This window comes from Oryctolagus cuniculus, chromosome 5, assembly GCF_964237555.1.
Source record: "Oryctolagus cuniculus chromosome 5, mOryCun1.1, whole genome shotgun sequence".
NCBI classification, from domain to species: Eukaryota; Metazoa; Chordata; class Mammalia; order Lagomorpha; family Leporidae; genus Oryctolagus; species Oryctolagus cuniculus.
The window spans coordinates 14,854,085-14,867,368 of record NC_091436.1 but is presented as its reverse complement, the minus strand read 5'-3'; the positions used below and the strand labels follow the sequence as shown (position 1 = coordinate 14,867,368).

The 13,284-nt window shown below is 38.1% G+C and overlaps 1 pseudogene; it reads right to left on the bottom strand.

The window, feature by feature from the left end:
- Positions 1-529: 529 nt before the first annotated feature.
- Positions 530-953, bottom strand: LOC108177359 (large ribosomal subunit protein uL24-like; annotated as a pseudogene).
- Between the last annotated feature and the right edge of the window lie 12,331 nt (positions 954-13,284).

The following is a 13,284-nucleotide window of genomic DNA, read 5'->3' as shown; positions in this document are numbered from 1 at the left end:
TGGTTGCTCTTCTTCCAACCCATCTCCCTGTAATGCCCCTGGGAAAGCAGCAGAAGATGGCCCAAGTCCTTGGGCCCCTGTACCCACATGGGAGACCTGGATGGAGTTCCAGGCTTCTAGCTTCAGTCTGGCCCATCCCCAGGTATTGCTGCCATTTAGGTTTGAATCAGTGGATGGAAGGCTCCCTCCCTCTCCCCCTCCCCCTCCCCTTTCCCCTCTCTCTATAACTGCCTTTCAAACAAATAAATAAATCATTTTAAAAAAAATCCCTTTAAAAATAACTGGAGACCAATTTCTGCTCTTAACGTCCTAGTTTTCAAATTGGTGGAGAGTTTGAGGAGCCAGGAAGGAACAGCTGATGTTACCTGTAAATTATCTTCTGGGTGGTCACAAAAAGGTATTCTAAATAGAATGGCATTCATTCCTGGAGGTGCTATAAAAGTGGATATCAGTAGTCTGCTACAGAATATGGAATATGCTTTTTCCCCCATTTTAACAGTTTTTAATGAACATTGTATATAAGATTACTTTATTCACACATCTTCTCAATTGTTTCTTCATTATATTTGCCCCTCTCCTTTGCTACTTGGCTGTCTGAGGATCTTTCTGTGGTCTTTGTCCAGCTTTAGCCTAGTGATAACCACTTTGCTGGGGTGCATGCCCATGTGGACAGCTACGCCATTAGTCTTTCTTCACTGCAGCTGTTCATTGTAGATGACAAATTTCTTCCTGTAGATCTGGACTACTCCATCAATTTGTTGACCTTTATAGTGTTCTCACTAAACTTGCATTTCATCATCCTTCTAGACAGGTGTGGATCACACATTATATTTCTGTCTCAGCTCTTTGGAAAAGGGGAAAAACGTAATCTTCCTGTGAATGTGGGAAGGGGCATTGAAATGCCTTTTTCAAATCTTGCTTCAGTCAGAAGTCACAAAGGGATTGAATCTCATTCTGGTCAGTTTCTCTCCAGCAATGGCCACAAAAGGGCAAAGCTAGAAAGTATATTTTACTTCTATAGAACTTTCACTTTAAACTCCTGTAACAAATCAGATAATGAAAAAACTCAGCCTGATTAAACCTCTTTATTTCTTCTGTGAACATCTTCATGGAGGTATAATATATAATTGTATTAAAAGCCATTATCAAGCATTGATGTATTATTAAATATTTTCTCTATATTTGTATTTGCATATAAAGTAGCACTAGTTTTGTTCATCAAATTCCTCTAAAAACAAGCATGATAAATTTAGTGTTGTAAAAATAACGTTATTTTCCTGAGAATGTCTCATGATTCCCCTTATTAGATGAGAACTCAATTATACAAGGTTTTTTTTTTTCCCCTTAGTCCAGTTTTTCTTTTTATGTCTGCCTCCACCCAACACAGGACTCTTGTTCTTTCATCAGAATTGCAATGATTTTGTGGTCTTATTGCATTTGTCTTTTCTTATTGGATTAGAGCACTTTGCTCATATCACCACCATGTACTGACTACATGTATTATAGTGAATTGTCATCCTCTATTAGACAGTGAGCTTGTTGAATACCGAGAACACGCCACATTTATTTTAATCCTCCCATCACATAGTGTTATGTGCTTCTTTTCAGATAGAAAATACCAATATATGTGTATTGATTTGTTTCATTAAATTATCATAAGCTACCTCAAATCCTTTGCAATGGTAAGCGAAGTAGAAGATAAATAGCAATTTTAAGTCAGATATCAGAAATAGGACCTTGACATTGAAATGGAATATTTGCTATCTTTTAGTAACAGATCATTTATTTTTGTAAATGAGGATTTCATTAAGGATATTAAATATTGTCAATACAAGTTCATATTTTCAGCAAAATGTGTTAAGCATCTACCATGTTTTTATAAATATGAATTTCATAAAGAATATAATGTCAGTGAAAATTCATTCCCTCAACAAAATATACTAAACATCTACTGTGTGTATATCACTTTTATAAAGCACTGAGGGAAAAGGGAAAATGGTAAAAGTTAAAAATACTTCAGAAAATATGATTTACCTTTTCAAGTTTCTATTAATTTGTCACTCCTTTTTTTATTCTTAAAAGTGCAATAACTTAGAAGAATGATGGTGAATGTGGTAATGTCCTCAATCTGATCTTTAACAGGATCTCTTTAAACACGCAAAGGAGGAATGTAAATAAGTGTCATTTAGGAAAATATAGGTGGAAATGGAGTAGCCACTGAAACCTATTTTCTATGGTATTCCTTTAAGAAGAGCACAGAACTAAAGCCAATACTATCACGTGGTCTCAGGGCTGGGTTGTGTGGAAAGTCTTCTCAGGCACGAGGTTGGGCCATCAAGAAAAGGTAACAGGGAATTCGGGATCCAGGGATCAAGGAATCCAGTCCAAAGCCCCTCAAGTGATATCAGAAGAGTAACTTTTTCTTGGTATTTTATGTGGAACTCTTGGTAGACTGCAAGTGATGCAATGAGTACAAATATTTGTTAATCTCCTTCTCTCATTATCTTACTAAATATTAAATAACTTTTATATCTATACTTCCTGATATGGGAAGTATAGATTCTATAACAATAAGTTTTAAGCAAATTTACCCTGAAAATAAAATGATATAATGCTTCTAGTTAATTTCATGATTAGCATTTTTCATTAGGATAAATTTTATGCCAAAATAATATCTTTTCTTAAGAACGGAGAACATGGGGCCGGCACTATGGTACAGTGGGTTAATCCTCCACCTATGGTGCCAGCATCCCATACGTTCTAGTCCTGGCTGCTCTTCCAATCCATCTCTCTTATGGCCTGGGAAAGCAGTAGAAAATAGCCCAAGTACTTGGGCCCCTGCACCCACATGGGAGATCCAGAAGAAGCTCCTGGCTCCCCGCTTCAGATCAGCACAGCTCTGGCTATTGCAACCATTTGAGGAGTGAACTAGCAGAGGAAGACCTTTCTCTCTATCTCTCAATCTCACTGTAACTCTACCTCTCAAAAAAATAAATAAATAAAAGAATGGTGAACACATGCAGAATTCCATCTTTGAATAGTTTTTAGTAGGCATGAGATTTTAAACATCACAAATTGGCCCTGTTCTGTGATCTTTTTATACACAGTTTCTTTAATGAACTAAAACTCATGTTGTATTTAAGTTCTGAAAATTGAATGGAAATCTAAGTGTTTCTCTGTCCATATTTAGATTAAGCCCTACCATATAGGAGAAAATACTTTTTTATACAAGTATTTTTTTCTAAAAATTCATAGGATGAACTTAACTAGAAAACCTACGTATTCTAGTTCTCTGTCTCATTTGTAACAACTCAGTAATTTCCCACCAGAATTGGAATAAAGCCCAAATTCCTGTTTCCTACAAGACTTGCATAAACTTAGCCTCACCCATGTCTTCTCCAACACTTCCCTATCTCATTGCCTATTTTCTGAATATTCTGGACTTATTGTATTCCATGAACATCCTGGGTTCATTCCCAAGTTAGTGCTTTAGCATCATGTCCATGATGCTTTTCTCCTAGATTTCAAATAGCTATTTCCCCCATCACTCAAGTTGCAGTACCAATGTTGCCCCCTCAAAAGATACTTCCCTAATCACCCATTTGAGTATACACCCCAGCTTGGCTACCTTCTTTCCTATTGTCGTGTTTTATTCACAGCAATACTTGACACTTAAACTTCTTATAAGTTTATTTATTATATTATCCTTTGTTACAATATCAGATAGAAGAGACTAGAGACCTTGTCTTTCTTGTACTTAGTTTCTATTCAATAAACACTTCTTCAGTGAGTGAACAACTGAATAAATGACTATTCATCCTATTGTAAAATATCTCCAGTACTGACACGGTGGTGCAGCAAGTTAGGCCACTGCTTGTGACATTGGCATCCCATATCGCAACCATGGTTTGAATCCCAACTACTCTAGTTACCACCCAGCTCCTAGCTAATGAACCTGTGAAGGCAATGAAGGTGGCCCAAGTACCTGGACCTTGACCACCCACATGGGACAGACCCAAATGGAGTTCCTGGCTTCTGGCTTTAGCCTCACTTAGCCCCAGAGGAACTGCCACTTGGGTAGTAAACCAGAAGATGGGATCTCTCTCTCTCTCTCTCTCTCCCTCTCTCTGTCACTCTGCCTTTTAAATAAATTTTAAAAAACTTTTAAAAGAACTTTTAAAAATCTCCAAAAGAAGATAACATTTTACCTAATATTTAGTTGAACTAACTTGTAAGAAAGATTTTTCCCCTTGATATTTATTCAAAAATCCATCTTTTAGCTACTATTATTTTTTTTCACATTCTGTTCTTCTCAGAATACATTGTACATATTTAAATTTTTCCCCAAGCCAAGTAATTTTAGTTCCTTTAATCTACTCTCTTGGGTTTTAGGCATTAGTATTCCAACAAGGTGGCTGTCCGGTCCTTCCCTGAAACCTATTCAAATTTCCTACCTTGTTCTAAATTTTAGGAACTTGGAAAAGCAGCCATAATATGAATAATGTCCTGACCAGTGTTGAATACATAGGAGTCATCATTTAATTTACAAAAGGGTGGATTGATAGTTAATATCAATTTGTTTCCTTTATCTTTTCTTAATGAAAATTAAAATCTTATTACTACAGTACACATGCATGTAGAAATATTAAATTAAAGTTATATTCCTTATTGTCTTAATTTCCTATTTTCATCATTTTTGAAAAGAAATAAGGATGGTTTAATATTTCCAGACTTTTAAAATGTAGTTAAATAACCTTTAAAAATGGGAGTAACTATAAACAAATGTTTTCTTCAAACTCTAATTGATAATTAATCCCTCTTTGTCCTTCCTCCTTTGTCATGAGCTTCAACAATATTACATTCAATTTGTTGGGTGGCCTCTGACATCTGGGCTGCACAAATCAAATCAATGGATTTGACATTATAGAGCTGCTCATGGCGTGCCAGACTCCACGTCACCTTTGAAGCAGTCTCTCAAAAAGTTTGAAAGAGATCAGGTCCCATTTCATGAATATGGTTAGAAAATTACTTGTTCTGCAAGTAGGAAGAATGTCATCATGTAGAAAAAAGACCTGTGATTTAGACATATTCCATCTGAAACTAGGTACACTGTATAGAGCAGAGTGAAGAATGTTGAGAATGGTGGCTCATGCAGTCCTGGTATTTTGCCAAAAGTAAAAATCTGTCCTTCTTTTTATCCTCTTGCCAAAGTCTGTCTTGTATAACAATTTTGCAATGAACAGAATCTGAAGAGTTGATGGATATAAAATGAATAAGGCAGCTAGCAACTTTGCCAAAAGAAAATAAAAATCTCTCCAGTATGCACAAACTGACTTACCATTGTATCTTCATATATGAACATTATTTAATGATGTTTACAGGCTACTTTGTCTTTTTGTTTTCATGAAAGCTATATGTACACAGGATTTCTGCATAGATTCAAATGAAAAAAGAATGTCCTCCAAGCACAGTCTCAGAGTTCTGCTGAATTGGATCCCCATACCACCTTCATACTACTGCCATCAATGTCAATCTGTCTCATACACTCTCTGTGGCTACCTCAACCATTTGCTTGGTTTCCAGATTCTCTCAGAATTTGGCTTTATGCTATCTACCTAATTTTCCAATAAACTGCCACTCTCTAATAGTGTGCAACACCCTAACGTGTTTTTTTTTTTTTTAAGATATCACCCCTGTTGATCCCAAATCTTCCTTCTCCTCATCCATTATAGTGCCCATCCTTCATAGTCCAGGCCAAATTATAACTTTTCTTATGAAATGACCCTTCATTGCTACCCTTCTTAATCCCAATAACGCAACACCCACTACTCAGATTAAAGAAGTTTTTTTCTTCTTGGGATCTCAGAATTCAAAATATATCTTGAATCTATTAGCACTATATATGGAATTGGTGGTAACTAAATTCATACATTCATTGATTGGTTTGTTACAGGTAAATTTCATGTCCAACATGATAAAAGGAAGTGACAACCAATGGTGCAGACTGAAAGGAAGCAGCATTATAGAAAAAGACTGGTAAGATATAAAAGAAATTTAATAATTTTGGAACTTAGTAACTTTCTTAAGTGTTTGCAAGGCTAATGCACTCTACTTTCTGTTTAGAAACATTGGTAGTAATTAGATCCACAAGCCATTTATAAACCTGCTAACAGTGAGTGAATGTTTGCCACATTAGTTAAGATGTCACATGTATACCAGCAACCCATGTCAGAGTAGCTGGGTTTGAATTCCAACTCTGCTTCTGATTTCAGTTTCCCTGAATTGTGTATGCTGGGAAGCATCAGTGAAAGCACAAGTACTTGGGTCTCTGCCACCCATGTGGGACACCCAGATTGCGTTCCCCCCAAGCCGTCAGAACACATTCAGAGTCAATGGGTATAGTTTAAATTTTTGAAAAATCCATTAGTTGATTAATTCAGTCAAGAAATATTTCTTGAACAATGATGTGCCATGCACTTTGCTGTGTTCAGGGAACACAAAGTGGAAAAACACAGTCCCTGCAGGTGAGAACTGGTATTTCACACTTCATACATGACAGCCAAGCCAAGTATGTACCATTTGCAAGCTTATTAATTTTTATTTTTTGAAATGCAGAAGGACAAAGACAGAGATCTACCATCTGCTAGTTACTTCCAAGATGCCTTTAACAGTAAGTCAGAGTTAGGATAGGCAGAAGTCAGGAGCCTCAAGCTCCATCTAGGTCTCCCTTGAGGGTGGCAGAGACTCAGATACTTGAGTCACTATTTGTTACCTTCCAGGGTGCTCATTAGCATAAAGCTGGATCAGAAGTGGAGACAAGACTTGATCCCAGGCACTCTGATATGGGATGTAGGCATCCCAACCAATGTCTTAATCCACTGTGCTACAACACTTGCCTCATTACACTCATTTTAGGGATCAGCACTGTGGCACAGCAGGTTAAGCCACAGCCTGCTACTCCAGCATCCTGTATGGGCACCAGTTCAAGCTCCAGCTGATCCACTTCTGAAGAGCTCCCTGCTGATGCACCTGGGAACACGGTGGAAGATGGCCCAAGTCCTTAGGCCCCTGCACCCACGTGGGTGATCTAGAAGAAACTCCTGGCTTCTTCCTGGCCCAGCCCGAGTTGTTGCAGCCATCTGGGGAGTGAACCAGCAGGTAGAAGATCTCTCTCTGTGTCTCTCCTCTCTCTCTGTGACTTTTTTTTTTTTTTGACAGGCAGAGTGGACAGTGAGAGAGAGAGACAGAGAGAAAGGTCTTCCTTTGCCGTTGGTTCACTCTCCAATGGCCGCTGCGGCCGGCGCACCGCGCTGGTCCAATGGCAGGAGCCAGGTACTTATCCTGGTCTCCCATGGGGTGCAGGGCCCAAGTACTTGGGCCATCCTCCACTGCACTCCCGGGCCACAGCAGAGAGCTGGCCTGGAAGAGGGGCAACCGGGACAGAATCCGGCGCCCTGACCGGGACTAGAACCCGGTGTGCCGGCGCAGCAAGGCAGAGGATTAGCCTAGTGAGCCGCGGTGCCAGCCTGTAACTCTTTCAAATAAATAAATAAACATTTTAAAAAGCTCATTTTAGTATTACAAGAACAATTTTAAACTGAAATGTATAATAAATGTTAATAGTTACAAATGAAATCTTTAAAAATAAATGTAAATTCAAAATTCAGAGAGAGGAAAAGAACATTTTTTGGTACATTATTAGATGTTCTTGTTTGTTATACATAATCCCTAAGGGTAATATTTTGTCAATCTACCTTCTTATTATTTTCTAATTCTGATATTGTTATTATGTGACTTTAATGAGCACATTAAGATAATAAATGAAATGCCTTAAGTAATGCACTTTGGTACTACATTATAAACATAAGAGAAAAGTCAGACTATTAAGAGTGTTCCAGGGTTTAATTTTTTAAAAAGATTTCAGCTCTGATGAAAAAGGAACTGAATTATTCAAAGTTATATTATTTCACAATAATATACCCAGATCTCATTCATGCTTGCTTATTCCATATGCCTGAGTAAATCTATCACTTTTAATTATATGCTCAATATTTCAACACCAATTATTTCCAGCTAGCAGTGCTTTGCTATGTAAAAGCTACTAAATTAATCAGAAAGCAAAGATTATATTAAATACACTTTGAATTTGGAAGAAAAATAGATGAAGCATTCAATATAAGATAAAGTTGTAAAGAGGTACTTTTCTCTAAAGGGAGGAGAAAACTTCCACTTTGCTTATGGCTCTGTCTAAATAATGTTGGAGTTTGTGGACTCAAAAGGCTTCCATACTCTGGGCAGCTCATGACAAGAGCCTTCGATGATCACTGATGCCATAAATAAGAGTGCCAATTGTTAAATCGAAAACAGGAGTCGCTGTACACCTGCTCCGCACATTGGACCTCTGTCCTTAAAGAGTTGTACTGTGAGAATTAATGGTAAAACTTGTCTTCAAACAGTACTTTATACTGTGTGTGTCTGTGAGGATATAAGCTGTTGAAATCTTTACTTAGTATAGAGTTGATCTTCTGTAATTAAAGATAATTAAAAATGAATCTTAATGAAGAATGAGATGGGAGAAGGAGTAGGTGAGATAGGAGTGGGGGTGGGAGGTTGGGTATGGGGGGAAGAACTACTATATTCCAAAAGCTGTCCCTATGAAAATTATATTTATTAAATAAAAGCTTTCAAAAAAAGATAAAGTTGGTATAAAATCAAAACTACAGGAAAAATGAGGAAAAAACATGGCTTTCCTTATGTTGACACATACTATTATATGTAGAATGCAATGAGAATTACCAATATGGAAGGCAGTTAAATGCTGAATCACATTTAAAATATCATTTTATCTCTGTTATGTCTGTTTCTCTTGCAATCTTGTTAAAAAGTTATCATTTAAAAACACAAATTTCTGAGGGATGATGACAAATGTGCTTTTGAAAAAGCAATAAATATAATAATTCTGTCCACACCCTTTATTTGATGAAAGGTAGATTATTCTAAATATAATTGTCATCTGAGAATAGACACATAATCATTTTATCCCTATGACTCACTTCTGCATCATTTGTAGCCTTAGCTCTTTTTCCCTTTCTTCATCTGAGATGGTCACTAATAGCTCCAGGCATGGAGAGCAAAGAAGCTGATAGTCTCTATAAAGGTCAGTCTTAGTCATAGATAAAGGAGGTGGGGTATGATTTCAGAGGCATCAGGCAAGGTTACTGTTCCAACAACATCTTCTCACCAAGTCCAAAAGTTATACCATAAGAGGTATGATTTTATTGCACTTAAGGATAAGACATGGGGGGTGAGTAGGGGCTGGCACTATGGTGTAACTGGGTGAAGCTGCCACCTGCAGTCCCAGCATTCCATATGGATGCCAGATCAAGTTCTGGCTGCTCCACTTCCAATCCAGCTCCTGCTAATGTCTCTGGGAAAGCAACAGAAAATGGCCAAGTGCTTGGGCCACTGTACTCATGTGGGAGACTGGAAAGAAGCTCCTGGCTCCTGGCTCCTGACTTCAGGCTGGCCCAGCCCCAGCTATTGTGGCCATCTGGGGCTTAAACCAGTAGATGGAAGACCTCTCTCTCTTTCTGTCTTTAAGAAAAGAAAAAAAAAATCCAATCTGGCTATCTCTTACTTCTGTTACCTTAAAAAAAAAAAAAGCTAAGAAAGGATAAGACATGGTACTTTGAATTAAATTTACAACAATGTTTACTATCAAGCTATTCTACAGAGAAGGACTTTGTAGGTAGAGAGGCAGAAAAGCAAGCAAGCAAAGTAAAAGATCCCAAGTCCCCACCATGTGGAGATCATGGATGGATGTTGCATATTCAAACCTAGGCACATCTTGGGAATCAGACACATAAAATATAGTTAAAGTTGGTTAGTATTTGTTAAGTCCCATGGTAAAGATGGGTGAAAAAGAGACAAAAAAAAAAAAAAAAACCTTAAGATGGTTTTGATTTGTTTTCAGGACTTGGGAGGACCATGGCGAAAGGATTAAATGGTCAGATGAGCTGGTACCCTGGAAAGGACTTAGTTTAATGTGCAACACATAGAAGGCAGTCAATGGTATTAGTTGCCAAAATTATTCACATTTCCGAAAGTAGAACAGAAAATTTCTCATGGCAGACAAATTAGGTAGATATGATGTATGCATGGAAAATTACTAAGGGAAACCATTCAGCTAATCCATTAATGTTGACATCCTGCCATGATACTTTCTGGTCTTATAACAGTTGTTAGTTACTCTCCTAATGATACCAGTAGTTCACAAGGCCATTCTGCAGCTATTCTAGGGAGAAGGGGAATGCAATTTTCTTCTCACTCCTCATATAAACCTTCAGAAGAGGTAGTTCAATTAAATAAAATTACATGTTTGACACATGGTATAGAATAGCAGGGAGAATATTCTGGATTTAGTTATAGTACTTCTTCCATGAATGAATCCACAGGAATAAATTTTTAATTAGATAAATCATAAAATATTATTAGGACATGAAGGAATAGACTTCCAACTAATGCGCACATATACAGTAGGCATGAAGAGAAGGGGGAAATAATGCCCTCTTAGAAATGTCCATGGGACTGGTGCTGTGACATAGAGGGTAAAGCCACCACCAGTGGTGCCAGCATCCTATATGGGTGCCAGTTTCAGTCCTGGCTGCTCCACTTTTGACCCAACTCCCTGTTAATGTGCCTGGGAAGGCAGAAGGAGATGTGCTGCTGCACCCATGGAAGAGACCTGGAACTGTATTAGAACTAATGTTAGAAAATATATGTACTATGTACACATATTTAAGACTGATGTCATTTTTCCCCTTTCCATTTTTGTGAGACTGTCGTGAGATTTATATGGCCACTTTACATATCATTTTTACGCCTACTACTTAACTTGGCCAGTAATTCTAGGGCATAATGTAATGGCAATGGTAGGGCCCACCCAAAGTCTTCCTTATCTTCAAGGTATCAGCTGCTCACATTGTGGCTGCTTTTGCTTCCTTTCTGATGCCTTCAGACTGAAGTTTGTATTCCATCCAGCTTTCATTTGGTTTTGGTAAGAGGAAAGATTAGTCTGATACAAGAAACACCATTCTTCTGAAAGATATCTGGATATCAAATTCAATCAAATTCTTTTTTTATTTATAAATGATCATATTAGTATTTTTCTTGTATTTGCTTAATGTAAATGGTAATGATTGATTTTTGAATGTTGAACCTCTTTTGCAGTCTTGGGATAATTTCAACTTGATTATGATGTATTCTCATTGCTATATGATAATGTACTGATTTGCTGGTAATATGCTTAGGACTTTTGACTCTGTATATATGAGGAAGACTACTTTGTAGTTTTCACAGTGCTTACATGTAGATAAGAAATCTGGGGGCTGGCGCTGTGGCGCAGCGGGTTAATGCCCTGGCAAGAAGCACCAACATCCCATATGGGCACCAATTCGAGACCTGGCTGCTCCACTTCTGCTCCAGCTCTCTACTGTTGCCTGGGAAAGCAGTGGAAGATGGTTCAAGTCCTTGGGCCCCTGGACCCGTGTGGGAGACCAGGAAGAAGTTCCTGGCTCCTGGCTTCGGATCGGCACAGCTCTGGCTGCTGCAGGCAATTGGGGAGTGAACCATCAGATGGAAGACCTCTCTCTCTCTCTCTCTCTCTGTGTGTGTAACTCTGACTTTAAAATAAATAAATAAATCTAAAAAAAAAAAGAAAAGAAAAATAAATTTGGCCTAGGACATAGCACAAGACAAGAAGCAGAAACTAAGATTATTGACCAAATCGGGATGTTCCTACAGCTTTTCCTCCATTTAAAGGAATAAGAAAGCTCAGCAGATCAGAGATGTGACATAAACGCTTTAGAATATTTGGATCTTGAAGGGAAAAGAACAAAATAACAAACAATACAAAACCCTAGACCTGAGACAGTGTGAAAAGATAACAAGAATTTAAATTATTTGTATTAGGTAAGAATTTTAAGGTAGAAAATTTAACTTAAATGATGGAAAAATAAATCAAACCTCTGGGAACTCAGCATAAGCAGATACAAAATGGGTCTTCAATACATTTTTATAAAGATTTATTTATTCATTTGAAAGTCAGAGTTACACAGAGAGAGAAGGAGAGGCAGAGAGAGAGAGAGAGAGAGAGAGAGAGAGAGGTCTTTCATCTGCTGATTCACTCCCCTATAGCTGCAACTGCTGGAGCAGTACCAATTTGAAGCCAGGAGCTTCTTCCAGGTCTTCCATGTGGGTGCAAGAGCCCAAGGACTTGGGCCATTTTCTACTGCTTTACCAGGCCATAGCAGAGAGCTGGATTGGAAGTGGAGCCGCCAGGATACAAACTGGCACCCATACGGGATGCCACCACTGCAGGTGGCGGCTTTACCTGCTGTGCCACAGCACCGGCTCCTTCAATACATTTTTACAACAGAAGTTCCTATGGCTGGCGCTGTGGGTAAAACTACCATCTGCAGAACCAGCATCGCATATGGGTGCTCCACTTCTGATCCAGCTCTCTGCTATGGCCTGGGAGAGCAGTGGAAGATGGCCTGAGTCCTTGGGCCCCTGCACCAATGTGGGAGACCCAGAGGGGGCTCCTGGCTCCTGGCTTTGGATTGGCACAGCTCCAGCCATTGCAGCCAATTGGGGAGTGAACCAGCGGATGGAAGACCTCTCTCTCTCTCTCTGCCTCTCCTTCTCTCTGTGTGTAACTCTGACTTTAAAATAAATTAAAAAATCTTTAAAAAATAAAATAAGAGCATAAATAATGCTGGATTAAGACCCTACCATGATGGTTATATTTTAGCTTAATCACCTCTTTGAAGAGCATCTCTCTAAATAGAGTCACATTCTAAGATCCTGGGGATTGGAACTCCAATACATTAATTTTGGAGAGGACACAATTCAGTCCTTAATGTGGTTTATACCACTAAACTATTATCAGACAAAATAGTATCTAATGCAAAATGCATTAAGGGCTTAATTACAATGTGATAAAGGGGAAAATGATCAAAAGAGATCTAAAAATCCCAAAAACTAGCTGTACAAAAAGAATTGGGCTCAAGATATAGACATCAAATATTGACAGTATTATAAGAAGAAATAGATGCATCCCTATTCACAGTAAGGGATTATAATATATCTCTACAAAAACTGATAGATCAGTTAATAACAAGTAAAGACTTAGAAGGTTTGAATAATACAATGAACAAGCACAGATAGAAGCCTATGTATAACAAATAGAGAATACACATTCATTGAAAGCAAACAGGACATTTA